The following is a 14,814-nucleotide window of genomic DNA, read 5'->3' as shown; positions in this document are numbered from 1 at the left end:
GTTCACCATCCAGAGCCATTGTACAGATGTCTGCTAGTTGATCTTTGGTTCCAATTGCCAGTACTTCAAATTTTCCTTCAGCGACTTGATCTCGTACAAAATGGTAACGGATGTCGATATGCTTTGCACGTTTCGATTCATAGTTTTTCGCCATACCGATACATCCATCTTCAAATTTACTCACAGGTTTAATATTACTGTTGGCTGCCCCATAGAGCAGCACGCGCCGTTTTTGAATGTGCCTGAAGAACAGCCCTGCTCGCTGCTCTTTCGGCAATGTGTTGGAGTGACATAGCTACCGCTTGTCACATTCGTGAGTAGATGAAAACAAGAGCTAAAGCGTACCTACACAACACGTTGCTAATCTGTCTAACATTCCACTAAAAAGCTCAAAATAATTTTCTTATCACGTTGCTAATAGTGATAGTCGTTTTCTCCTATTTGAAAGTATAAATCTAATTAATAATCTAAGTAAATTGAATTATACCAGGTAATTTGAATTCGTCACAAATGTGTACCTAAAACTAACTGAATTTCTTATAATTAGTGCTTAAACTACCGTATAACTTAACGCTAAAGAGTGCATATAACCTATTTTTCTGAAACCGAATCAGAACCGGTAAGATAGTGTGAACTATAAAATTAGCCTCGAAACTAAATAAGCATTGCTTACAGCTGCCAATAAATATCTACTACGCCGGAATTTCTAAGACCCTTCGGGAATTACACTAGGGGAAGTAAACGTAAGTGCGAATTACCTTATTCTAAACAATCCCAAATTACAAAAATATGCTATGTCCTATTGCTACTTATGCTATAACTATTATCTATATTACAATGAAATCTAAAATGTATTTCCCATCACTATCACAAACTCCTATGCTATACAGGAATTTTATAATCTCCCAAATAAAGAGCCGTGTGAAACAAATTGCTCTGGAGATTAATTATACGGAAGAATCCCCTGTCAGTCCAGTCGAAGCGTTAATCGACAATTACGAACTCCTAAGTCAGTAAGGATTCCCGTCAACCAAATTGCTTCGACAGCTGCACAACTCAATGATATATACTCAGCTTCACTTGAAGAGAGCGCCACGCTTGCTTGCTTTTTGCTTGACCAGGACCCTGCGTTTCCAAAAACTTTGAAAATAAAGCCGCTCACTGACTTACGGTCTGCTTGATAACATGCCCAATATGCGTCTGCGAATCCGGTAAGAGGTTTTTCATTTTCTTGTCGTTTGAATTCAATCGACATGTTCTGAGTACCCTTTTGTACTACTCTTTTTAGCGCTGTCCAATGTTCTTGACCAGGTTGTTGTTGAAACCTTCCAAGGTACCCAACAGAATAGCAAATGTCCGGTCTAGTGCACATCATGTAGTACATTAAACTTCTCAGTAACTCCCGATAAGGCTGTTGAATCACCTCTGTTGTGTTTATATTGAGTTGTAACCCCTTTTCCATTGGAATCCTACTGGAATTGCACTCTTCCATCCCGAACTTCCGTTATATTTCCTCCACAGTACTCTTTTGAGATAACGACATTTTACCTGTATGGTGCTCATAATGAACTTTAATTCCAAGGAAGAAATTCAATACGCCACAATACTCTTCACAGTACTCTTTTGAGATAACGACATTTTACCTGTATGGTGCTCATAATGAACTTTAATTCCAAGGAAGAAATTCAATACGCCACAATCTGTCATTTTAAATTCTTGAACCAATTGTTTCTTCAATGTTTCTATTATTTGTGGAGTGATACCAGCAATCAATAAGTTTTCATCACACTTTCCAATTCGAACATACAGACAGTAATCATATTTTGATCTCTTAAATCCAAGTTTCAACATTACTTTGTTAAACTTCTCATTCCAGCAGCGTGGTGATTACTTGAGACCATATAACGACTTCCGTAGTTGACAAATTTCTCCATGTTTTGCTTCAACACCTTTTGGAACAGCCATATAAATCGTTTCTTTCAACTCTCCATGTAGAAAGGCGGTTTTCACATCCATTTGATGAAAGTGAAATTTCTTCTGAACTCCAACCGCCAATACTGTCCGTATCGTCGAAAGTTTTGCTACTGGGGCATATGTGTCTTGAAAATCAATTCCCGGTTTTTGAAGGTATTCAACAACGAGCCTTGCTTTGTGCCTGATTGTATTGCCATTTTCGTCTTGCTTGATACAGAATACCCACTTGGACTGCAGTAGTCTTATTGTAGTAGTACAACGCACTAATTCCCACACGCCATTGTCATTCATGGATTTCAGTTCATCATTTACAGCATCCGTCCAGCAATCACGATCATCACGGCTCATAATTTCATCATAGGTAGTCGGTGGATCTATGGAACAACATATTTTACCAGCAGATGTTGCTCGTAAACCAGTGAAGAAATTCTGGAACTTACCTGGGATCCTGCGCTCCCGTTCGCTGTGCCTCGTGGTTGACTCTAAATAGTTCTCACGTCATAATTGCGAAAGGAGCGCTCCAGGGTTTTCCTCAGATTGTTCTGACACATCTTCAAAAACTTCACTTTCGGAAATATTTTCTTCATCTTGGGTATCCTCTCCACTTCTACGCTCAGATTCCACATTGTTCGCAGCATTTTGGTTCTCTCCCTCTTGCTCTTAACGTATTGGAATCACTAAACGGTTGTCCTCCAGTGAAAGTTCTTTTGACGCAAACGGTAGACAGGACTCATCAAAACGGACATCTCGAGCTATGAAAACTTTGCCCAACGATTTATCCCATAAACGATATCCATTGGCTCATCCATGGACCTTATGCTTTGCAAATAATCTCTACTGTTCACTAAGTGATCACTGCATCCGGATTCCACAGAGAATACTAATTTCTTGGACTTGCTCATTGTTGCGGTTTGGTTTACCATAAACGAGACCATCTTTGCTTCGCATGCTGCATTAGCTTCACCTTGTACTTTCTTCGATTTCTGACGACAATCGCGCTGCATATGTCCAACTATGCCGCACCGGTGGCACTTACCAGTGAACTTCCTAGGTATCTTATCGAATTTCGTTCTCATGCCACCTACGAAGGCTGCAGCTTTTTCTTCTATTGGATCTACACAACGATCAGACGGCTTCATCTCTTTAGCTAGCAATCTTTGCTTCACTTTTTCTAGGGTTAGCTCATCTTCGTTCATGTTTTCCAACGCTGTTACCAGCGGATCGAAACTATCCGGCAATGTAAGGAATAGCTGCGCTACCAGATCACTTTCCTGTAGCTTGGCACCCACTGTTTGCAGTTCTCGCACCAGTTCATCGAAAAACGAATGACTTCGCATCGTCGAACCTTTTCGCATTCTGATTCTTGCTAATTGCTTACTTAAAACGGTCTGACTTGCAACTGACTTCTTGGCAAAAGTATCTTCAAGCGCTTTCCACATCGCCTTAGCCGTTTGCTTTTCTCGAACGATCTCCAGGCATTCATCCGCGATGAAACTTACTAGGGTAGACTTCGCCTTACGATCTATCTCGAGGAACTCTTTTCGCTCAGGATCCGCAGCAGGCACATCTTTTTCAAGCGATTCCGATACTTCTATGGCCTCCTGTACTGCCAGTTCACAAAATTATCGCCTCTTAGCTGAGGTACTCCGAAACTCTCCTTCATCGTAGAGCCCATAACCTGAAGTAATTCGTACGACGAAGGTATAACGAACACGAACAAAGTTTTATTACAAACTAGTTGACCCGGCAGACGTTGTCCTGCATAGTAGGCGAAAAAGAGCACTGTAAACTTCCCATGAGAAATTTCCATACAAATCTTAATTTTAGTATTTCACGATTTACTCAACCTTATTCGTAATTTTCGCAAGAGGAAATATCATATAAACCCGTCGGAAACGGTAATGAACGTTTCCGCTGAAGGAATGAAGAAAATCTATCCAGCCGTTTTCGTGTTATGCGGATACGAACACAGACCATTTCATTTTTATATATAAGACTAGTCGACCTGGCAGACGTTGTCCTGCATAGTAGGCGAAAATGCGCGTTCTGAACTACCCATGCAAATCTTAATTTTAGTTTTACACGATTTACTCAACCTTGATCGTGATTTTTACATAAATAAATATCATATAAACCCGTCGGAAACGATAACGAATGTTTCTGCTGAAGAAATGAAAAAAATCCATCCAGCCGTTTTCGAGTTATGCGGATACGAACACAGACCATTTCATTTTTATTATATAGACTAGTCGACCCTGCAGACGTTGTCCTGCATAGTAGGCGAAAAAGTGCGTTCGGAGCTGCCCATGCGAAATTTCCATACGATTCATTATTTTAGTTTTTCACGATTTGCTTAACCCTGCGCGTAATTTTCGCATGAGGAAATATCATATAAACCCGTCGGAAACGATAACAAACATAACTGCTGAAGGAGTGAAGTAAATCCATCCAGCCGTTTTCGAGTTATGCGGATACGAACACAGACCATTTCATTTTTATTATATAGACTAGTCGACCCGGCAGACGTTGTCATGCATAGTAGGCGTTGTTAACTGCCCATACGAAATTCTCATACAAATCTTTATTTTAGTTTTTCACGATTTACTTAACTTAACTAATAATTTTCGCATGAGAAAATAACATATAAACCCGTCGGAAACAATAACGAAAGTAACTGCTGAAGGAATGAAGAAAATCCATCCAGCCATTTTCGAGTTATGCGGATACGAACACAGTCCATTTCATTTTTATTATATAGACTAGTTGCCCCGGCAGACGTTGTCCTGCATAGTAGGCGAAAATACGCATTGAGAACTGCCCATGCGAAATATCCATACGAATCTTGATTTTAGTTTTCCACGATTTACTCAACCCTAGTTCATGATTTTCGCATGAGGAAATATCATATAAACCCGTCGGAAACGATAACGAACATATCTCCTGAAGAAATGGAGTAAATCTATCCAGGCGTTTTCGAGTTATGCGGATACGAACACAGACCATTTCATTTTTATTATATAGACTAGTCGACCCGGCAGACGTTGTCCTGCATAGTAGGCGAAAATGCGCGTTGGGAACTGCCTATGTGACCTTTCCATACGAATCTTAATTTTAGTTATTCACGGTTTGCTCAACCTTACTGTTAATTTTTCCATTAGGAAATATAATATAAACCCGTCGGAAACTATAACGAATGTTTCTGCTGAAGAAATGAAAAAAATCCATCCAGCCGTTTTCGAGTTATGCGGATACGAACACAGACCATTTCATTTTTATATATAAGATAAGATTACAGTTATACGTCTACATATCAAGAAAGTCTGTTATGGAATGATCAACAAAGTGAAAAACGGATGGTTGCTAACGATCGCTTCCAGATCATTGGTATCTTCGATTACAATAATCATTCGGTGACAGCCCAGAAGTAATGGATCAAATTTATTCCGGAGTTCCAACGAACTTCGATTCATTTCGTTTAAAGCCATTTTTCTGGCGAAATTTTTAAAACTTACTGACTCGAAATTTTATTTTAGACCTGAAAAACTCCACGAAATTCCGCGGAATTTTGATTCGAATCACATGTAACGAAGTTTTTCTCAGCATCCCACATCTTTGTTCAACATGAAACATGTTTAGCTCTCTTGATATCGTGGCTGCGTTAACAATACAACCGACCAATCCTCAACGTTCATCTTTGTGGGATGAGGAAATTACAATGCATTTTAAATTTTAATCGACAACTCATGGATACTTACGCTTTAAATCTGAAGATATTTTTCTGTAATAGCTGTGGTATAAAGAATAATTTTGCGACAAAAGTTCAAACTCTTGAAAATGTTATACTTTGAAAATTTTCCAACTTTCCCGTCAAATTGACCAACTCTTCGTGAGAATCCCAAATCGGTCAACCCATACGTGAGTTATACCAAGTCAAACTGAAGACAAAATAGCCTATTAATTGTGCCGGACCCAAACGTCGAGGATTGTGATTATTTTCTTTTCAGATCTTATCATTATTTGAAAATAAATTAAGTAGGTATGGGTTTTTTTTTTCGACTGCATTGAAAAAAATATGGAAACTTTTCTATGAAGTACTCGTACTACAGCAGTTCTCCTCCAACTCAACGGAGACAAATTCGTTAAAATTTGATAACAATGAATGCAAAATCTCATCATTAGTCATAAAAAGCATCCATCTAGTATATGGTTTTTGCTGTTTCAAATGAAATTATCGCATCAGCTCGCTAGGAGGACAAGAAAACTATGCGTCATGCGATACCATCGTGCAACTATGTTTAACACAAGTACACAAACATATGCGGGCCGATGAAACCAAATAGTCTGATGAAAACTGCTGCACTCGGCTGAACCAGTCAAGCGCAGCGAACGGTAATACATAAGCTTTGGAATCAATTGTCACCTCGTAATGGGCAATGTCAGCGATTGGCAGTGAAAATAGAACCGGTCTAAAGAACTGTACGATACCGTAATCAAATGGATGTATTGTGTGGGTTGGTATGATAGCACGTCGATATGATTTCCTCGACAAGTCTACTCATGTATAGCAAAATTATTATGCGGTTAGTATTTTGCTCACAATGATGAGTTAACCTTATTAATTAGGTATCTATAAAAACTGAAGAAAGTTTACGTGGAATTTATTTTTCATGTGACGAAATTCAACCGCATAAAAAATGAGGTGGCTGTAATTGCATGCATTAGATTGATGGTCATTACATCGCTGCACTTTAGACTGCCGAGACTAGTAGCATTGGTTTGAATCACTGTCCGGAATGCTTGTTCAAAACGCCAACACGGTCTTCCTATCAGCTGACTTAGTTGTTGGTGAACCTTTGAAGTCATATTTGACGACGGCGCGACGATGGGAAAATTCCTCCATTTGTTGTAATCAATATTAAATACTAATTTACTCTACGCAGAGTGTTTGTATTGATTAAGCTGCCTTCGGTCATTACCTCAGGATGGTACCTCAATCTTTATAGAATAAGTAAAAAGAGCGAAGACGGTATTAATAAATAAGGGCTTATCTTAACAGAAACAGTCGCTCATAGCAACAAACATCATTAGATAATAGACCAAATCTTTCCCAAACAACTGACCTGCAGTCACTGCAGCCAAATGAAAGAATATTTGTACATCCGCTTAATATGAACAACAAAACAAGCTTTTGTATTTGTGTGCCTATGCCTACCATGCGTCCCTTATCATGCCATATCTGAGAATTGCGTTTCATTGGATATTTGAGCGATATGTGCACTTAATGTCTTATGTACCGGGTACTTGTGATAAAACAGACACCCCTTCGATTGCTTTTGTAACTGATGGCGCATCACTCTTATTTTTGAAACTGATCAATCCTAAAAAAAATATTCCAATAAACTTTGTTTTATTTTGTAGATCCTTTTTTGATTCGGAGATTGTGTCTTACGTGTGTTGCGTTCAATGAAGCGAAGAAACTTCGGGGTACGCAAGTAATATTAGTAGATTAACCAATAATTATTCACGCATCCAATTGGCAGTCTAATGTTGCATGAAGAAGAAGAAACAGAAAAGATGATATTCGAAAAAAATTGCACGTGGAGGCATACGTAGAAAATTTTGAAAGTCTTTTTGAAAATTCTAGAAGCAATTTAATTAAAAACGGTAAGCAGTACGCGGTCGGAAATTTCTTATATTGTATAATAACCACATCATTTCGATTAAAAATTTTATTTAGTGATATTGCACTTTATACACAGTAAATAATATTTCCGGGCCCTCCTTAGCCGTGCGGTAAGACGCGCGGCTACAAAGCAAGACCATGCTGAGGGTGGCTGGGTTCGATTCCCGGTGCCGGTCTAGGCAATTTTCGGATTGGAAATTGTCTCGACTTCCCTGGGCATAAAAGTATCATCGTGCTAGCCTCATGATATACGAATGCAAAAATGGTAACCTGGCTTAGAAACCTCGCAGTTAATAACTGTGGGAAGTGCTTAATGAACACTAAGCTGCGAGGCGGCTCTGTCCCAGTGTGGGGATGTAATGCCAATAAGAAGAAGAACAAGATATTTTCGACCCCGCGCTGCTAACCGTTTTTAAATAAATTGCTTCTCGAATTTTTTAAAAGGAGTTTCAAAATTGTCTTCGTATGCTCACCCGTGCAATTTTTTTCGAATATCATCTTTATGCTTCTTCTTCTTCATGCAACCTCAGTTGCAACGGAATTTACGTTGTTACACGACGCACCGCCGTGTCACATCGGTTCCACAAAGGTTGATGTCAACGTTGCAGCTATCAAATGGACATCCTTTAATGAAGGACAGAGCATCAAAACACTAGCATTCATCGGTTAAGTTTCTTCTTTCATGCTTATCGAGGAGATCATAGCGGACGAATTGCAGCCGAAACAACATGAAATGCCTATTTGCGCATTTCATCGGCTCCAATCCAACATCAAACCGAGGAGATGACTCAGAAATCGTCTACTGAGACGCACCTGGCAACAATCTTTTATCAGAACACGAACACAATATGACAATCATCATTTGTTGTGAACATCAGCATCGTAATTAGTTAAGCACCCTATATTTCCTTCCTTTCCTACTATATTATTGTATTCCCTAACCTCGACCAAACAGCGAGTCTTTCGGTTCCCCAAAACTAACATTATGTATAAGATTTAAGAAATGAATTGTTAAACTTGATTTCGGCTCCGTAACGCTTCACGGCAATTGAGCCTCCAAAATAAACGAAAGATTAAAAAAAAATCATCATTTGTCTTGCATGCTCTGATATATTCGGGAATTCGTAGCTGCAATTTTGTAATCAAGTAGATTTCCGAGTATTTGTTCTAACGCAGAAACTACGATACGTATCATAGATACGTACCTGAAGAAATAATTACCCAGCAACTCCTATCCCTACCTCATCAAGGCGCCGGCCGGGCGTACGAGCAACCTTAGGGAAGATCGAGTAACCAACCCTGGTGGGAACTATGGTCGTATGTCCTTGTTTGCACCTCTCCTGAGGTGCGAATCTGATCGAGCGTTTGTTCTCCATGTAAGGAGCGGCTCACAATAGCACAATAGTCTGTTCCTTATGTTAGGGGCGGCTGATCATCATCCGAGTGCCAGTGAGGGACTCTAAACAAAACTGTGCACTATCATGGTCCTCCGAAAAAACAACTACATGGTGACCACTGAAATTCAATTTTCAAATTCCCGGTTTTTCCCGCTTTTCCCGATAAGTTTTGTCAAATTTTTCCGGTTTTTATTTAACTTTTTAAAAATTCAGGGCTAGAGTTTTAGATATGATAAATTAAATTACCTACCAACAACGTGTTATGCGAAATGGCTCATGAACAGGCACACTAAAATTTTGCGCTTCGTGGTCATGTAGTTAGTATTAGCTGGCATTCAATCAATATGGTAATACCACATTAGCACCTAATTAACAATAGTTTGTTCTTTTTCTAACTTCCAAACATTCAAAAATTTTGTTTCTTGGTTGCAAAACTTTCGTAAGTATCTTACAGAGCCAAAGGACATTGCATGGCAGTCTAGTGTAGTTCTGCCTTCTTAAAGCATAATGTTCACAGAAAGCAGTAAAAACGTATAGTATGACAGACGTAACTCTTAGTGAAAATCAGATGAAAAATCTTCGTCAACAAAGACACTAGCGACATATGTTGCACAATCCACTCGAATTAATGACGTTTCACTTCTGAAAGCAACGCATCCTCACGGTGCTCCCCTGACCGTTATTAACAAAAAAAATTCTCCATCAAAACTAATACCCGGAGCTGAATTCTGGGGCTATACTGCATTTCTGGTTACGCCCTTTTTAGATCGTAACTGATATATATCGAAGAAATTCACAGGATCTTCTTTTTCAACACGATCTAAATTTTCTAAGTTAGTATCCCCACTCTAAAAATGATTATCGTATATAAATAATCATCTCTACCTTTCTCTGGATTATTAGTGGTTTTAGGGAACATGCTGCATGGATTTTACCATAAATTAAAAGCCACACTATCAAAAAATCCAACCGAAACAAAAATCGTGTGAAAAACAGAAATCTGTGTATAACATATCATCAAATACATATTTCAACTTCCAAGGTGCATCGTCAGCGATAAAAGAATTTTTTTTTTGTTATAACCATTATAATTCTATACAAAATGGTTGACAAAATGGATAAGTAATATGAGATTTGGTTTCAAGAACATTTAAAAATAAGATTAGCTTCATCTTAAGTCTACATTCAGTTCTAGCCAAATTCACGTATGATTAACTCTTTTTATTTATGTTTAAATTAAATGGACAATATAAAATGTACACATATCTTCTTTTTTTCGGCAATAAATTTCAGCTCGCAAGAGATGGGTTTTATACAACTTTATGGCGTATATGTCGATATATACTCTTTTGTGCCATCCCTGCCCATGGCATGGAATGTATTAAAAAATTCTTTTATATGAAAACTTTGGGATATGGATATTTGGAGGTCTTCGGAAGATCCTAACTTTCCCAGGAGACAACGAAACTTATCAATTGCGACATAGAAACCAGGTTAAGGTTTATATGAGGAGTTGGCAAAACATTTTCGAAAATGCTTCAAAACCTTTTTAAACAAAAACCACAGATGTCATTCACATAGAGAGTTGAGTTGACGTTCAATTTTTTCTCAAGCGCATTGAAGATGTGGAAGTTCGTTTTCATCGGGAAACGTTTCCCGATGAAAACAAACCCCATCCTTTCGTAGGCGCTTGAAAGAGAGAGGTGATTGAACGTCAGCAACCCTCTATAGGCAATTGTACCACTATTACATAACATGCTCCGATAACGCCAACAATTTTAGGATTTAGAGAAATGACATATTAGAAAAAGTTTTAAGGTCCATTAAGGGGCTACTTGTCTATAATGAAAACACAATTCCTGCACATAACATGTGGCTCCTTTCAAGTTTCTACCTAAGCAATACAAAGCAATTTACTGTATAGGTAAATAAATTAGGCAAATAAGATTAGATTAGGTACCTAGCGTAGTATAAATAGTGTAAGTTGCGATTGTTTTCTTCAAGTCGAGTCAAGTACGAGGACATCTGAAGACGACCACACAGTTGTGGCTTCGAAATACGTATCTGCAAAGATAACGAAATTAACTGGTGGAATTAAATGGAGAGTACTTAATTCGTCTTAAACGGTTGAATACATTCCACTAAAAGAGCTAATATATTTTTCTGATGTGACAAAAGTTATTCTATATAAAATTTATTGATTTCAACTTGATACGTGTCATTTCCAATAATCTCGTGCATGCTTACTGCTGAAAAAAATAACGAAAATGTAGAGGAGCAAACGCAATTTGCACTTCAATTCTATAAGTTTTTGATTGATATTTTGTATAAGTGGTACATGCATTCAAGGGAGGCAGTAACACATCTGTACCTCTTTACTTGCAAGCTTCATCCACATTAACGTCAAACAATCTTTCTCAAATCCGCATTATTTTACAAAATGTGCGCAGCATCGAGAAGATCGTGTGGTATGCTCAGTGAAGCCGTTGCTTTATGCTTAAGATACCTTTTGAGGTATCAGACATAACCCTACAACCTTAAAACCCATAAATCTGCCTCCAGTTCGTTTTAAACACTGCTTTTATGTAAAAATCCTTTTAACGAATAAAGAGTGTTCACGTGGATTAAAAAGGGGGGGACAATTCATCAATATACAGAATCACTGTCCTTGTTTTGGGAATTAGATGTATTTTTCGCAGCATGCCCTGACTTTTCCAATTTTTATTAGTAGCTGAATATTTTACAATAGTCCTGGAAACGCTGCTCTCAAGTTTTCTCTCGGCTACGCAATTAGGTCATCATTCCTATTATCATTGTGCTTTATAATCTTAAGGTCACCTGCAATAATGTAACCTTGAAATGGTTCTAATTTGACAAATAAGTGTGGATACAAAGACAGCATTCTTGTAGCCGATTGTCGCCAGGTTTCTGAAATTTTTGTTTGATCTGGAATTATTGAAATCGATACCATTTTCAATAAACACATTTTCGTCAACTGTTTTTAATACATTGAACTCAAAGCTGGTACATCATTGTAGTATGCAACTCGGTATATCAGCAACTACACCCGATTCTGTTTTTTATTAACGGCCGTGTAAAAAAATCCTACACAAAATTTTTTGTAAAGTTGCACCATTTTTAGCCATGATTCGTCGAGAAATCATAAAACTTTTTTTCATGGATTTTCAAATTTTAAACTGAAAACTTTTTTTACGCGGAACGCATCCTCCGTGTAAAAAAAGAATCGGGTATACTTTTATTGCTTACGAATCAATGGAAGTTGAGAAATATGCATAAGACGAGATATTATATTGATTTTTTTCGATTTCTTACAGTTACGTCTTTAAAAGGGAGTAACTCCAAAACGGGCCCTACGTTTTTTTTCAAATTTCGGCCAGAGATGCAGTATAGCCCCAGAATTCAGCTCCGGGTATTAGTTTTGATGGAGAATTTTTTTGTTAATAACGCTCAGGGGAGCACCGTGATCCTGGTTAGAAGCAAATAGCAAAAAAATAACAAATTTTATCATCAATATATGAATAACAGAACAGCAAAATCTGATGTTAATTTGTTTGATATAGTTGCTAAAATAACTCATTTTGAATTATAAAAGCAAATCAATAACAAAATATTTGTAGAAAAGGAAATATCAAAATCAGTTATTATTGATATGTTGAAAATGCAAATGATAAATGAATTACAAACTTTGTTATGATTGCAACATATATATATATATATATATATATATATATATATATATATATATATATATATATTCTTCATTTGTTGTTCTGTTCTTCCATACTATAACATAACAATAACAAATTTTACTATTATAACAAAGTTTGCTGTTAGGATGCTATTTTATGTTATTTATTATGTTATTTGTTTGTTATTCACCTCTACCCGGGAGTGATTTGAATCACCTAGCTATTAATGAATTAGAATTCCAATCTGTGGCTAGTACATGCAAAGCTGAATTGAACACTGTTCTTGATTAGCCACAATTGAATAACGTGATTTTAAGGTCATTTAAGATATAATACAATGTGCGTGGAGGAGAAAAACGTAATGTTCCATCCCTTATTATTTTTGGCTCACCTACACGTAAAAACCTTATAAGTTATGGCAAAAACACATTCGAAAATACTAATACACTTCATTATGCCTCTTAATGAATGATCCCATACCAAAAAGCTAATAATCTTCACAACTTAATGAAAAGTATAAGTTTTGGAATGTATATGGCTATGCAATGTATAAGTTTTTTCTTATACATATTATTATTTATTAGGCGCCTGCTTTGGCAAAAAAGTATAAGAAATCTTAATAATAAACAACATTATATTTTTTTACGTGTACCACAGGGGGTTAACAATCAAAGTTTCGATTAGCAATGCATTATCGAAATCGGACCTTACGTTCTTCCTAAAACAACAATTTTAATACAGAATTTTTTGCCTTTTTCGTTTATTAAGTATACGTAAAAGCTATATGATCGCTCCAAAAACATTTTTTTATAGAAGGCCCGGAAGACCCATAGTGTTATATACCAAGTAATTCAGCTCGACGATTTTTTTTTCAATACAACGGTTTCTATATGTATGAATTTATTTCGTACTTTCTTGTAGATATACGTAACATCGATTTCTCCTACATTTCAGTTGATTTTTCAGATACAAATTTCAATTTGTTTTAGGATGTTATTCCTTTTCATCTCGAAATATAAGAATGTTATTATGTCAATGCTCATCTTCTTTTTTTTCAATGGCTCTACATTATAACTAGAACTTGGCCTGCTTTTCAACGTTTCAACAACAACAAGTATTTATTCTATTATCATTTTCTCAGTTATTAATTGAAAGCTTTTCTATGCCCGGCATTGCATGAGTATGTATCTTGTATGGCAAGTACAATAGATACACTATGCCCAGGGTGTCGAGAAAGTTTCCAACCTGAAAACATCCTAGACCGGACCAAGAATCGATCGAACTCCCCATCTCCGGATTGGGAGGAATCCTACGCCTTTGCTCGCAAGACTACTGGAGACCCCTTATAATAGCATTGGATGTATGTAATTCGGTAGAGACACCGAGAATTACTCATGGAGCTCTAGTATTTAAAGTTCTTATAATCAACCGCAATCTATCTATGAGATGAGTGTCGTGGCTCTTGAGACTAGGATCGCAATCCGGCATTCTTCACAATATGTACCCGATCAGGAATACATAACAAAATTATAACTCAATTCTATCAATGGTTGTTATTTAAAACAACGTGTGTTATAATTAGATAATTCGATAAAATGTGTCTTCGGCCAGTTTTATTTAATATCAAAATTATAACAACATTAGTTATGTATATTTACACAAAATAATTGCCTACATTTTTGGTATTGGAAAAAAGCGGAGGTAATCACCTCCAGTATAACTTGACTCAATGTTCGATGTTAATAGCTAGTACAAAGTTAATTGCCTACATTATGGATGGAAACCGGCGTTGCAGCGTACCACATTTTTATACGTGATGTAGGCAATTACTATGAAAGTAGATTTTGTACCTCATAATCATATCAACGGTTGTTATAATGTTGAAATGAAGGTAATAAACCTCTGATATAATTATGTTACGGCTAGAGGGAATTTTTGATATAATTTTGTTATTTTAACAACTAACCAGCCAATTTTATAACACATTGTGTTACATTATTTTTCTGAAATAAATAACTCCCCTTGTTATAATTTTGTTATGCATTCTTGA

The 14,814-nt window shown here is 36.9% G+C and overlaps 1 protein-coding gene and 1 long non-coding RNA gene across 4 annotated transcripts in view; both read left to right on the top strand.

Moving 5' to 3' along the window:
- LOC134213492 (proton-coupled amino acid transporter-like protein CG1139) overlaps positions 1-14,814 on the top strand; it is a 52,268-nt gene that overhangs the window by 19,184 nt on the left and 18,270 nt on the right. The window lies entirely within an intron of this gene.
- LOC134217866 (uncharacterized) lies at positions 453-841 on the top strand. The gene is made up of 3 exons (XR_009981171.1): positions 453-490; positions 548-619; positions 676-841. It is a non-coding gene; the product is annotated as an uncharacterized LOC134217866 (long non-coding RNA).

The sequence above is a fragment of the Armigeres subalbatus genome, chromosome 2 (assembly GCF_024139115.2).
Source record: "Armigeres subalbatus isolate Guangzhou_Male chromosome 2, GZ_Asu_2, whole genome shotgun sequence".
NCBI classification, from domain to species: Eukaryota; Metazoa; Arthropoda; class Insecta; order Diptera; family Culicidae; genus Armigeres; species Armigeres subalbatus.
The sequence above is the reverse complement of the archived record's forward strand: the minus strand, read 5'-3'. Positions and strand labels throughout refer to the sequence as shown.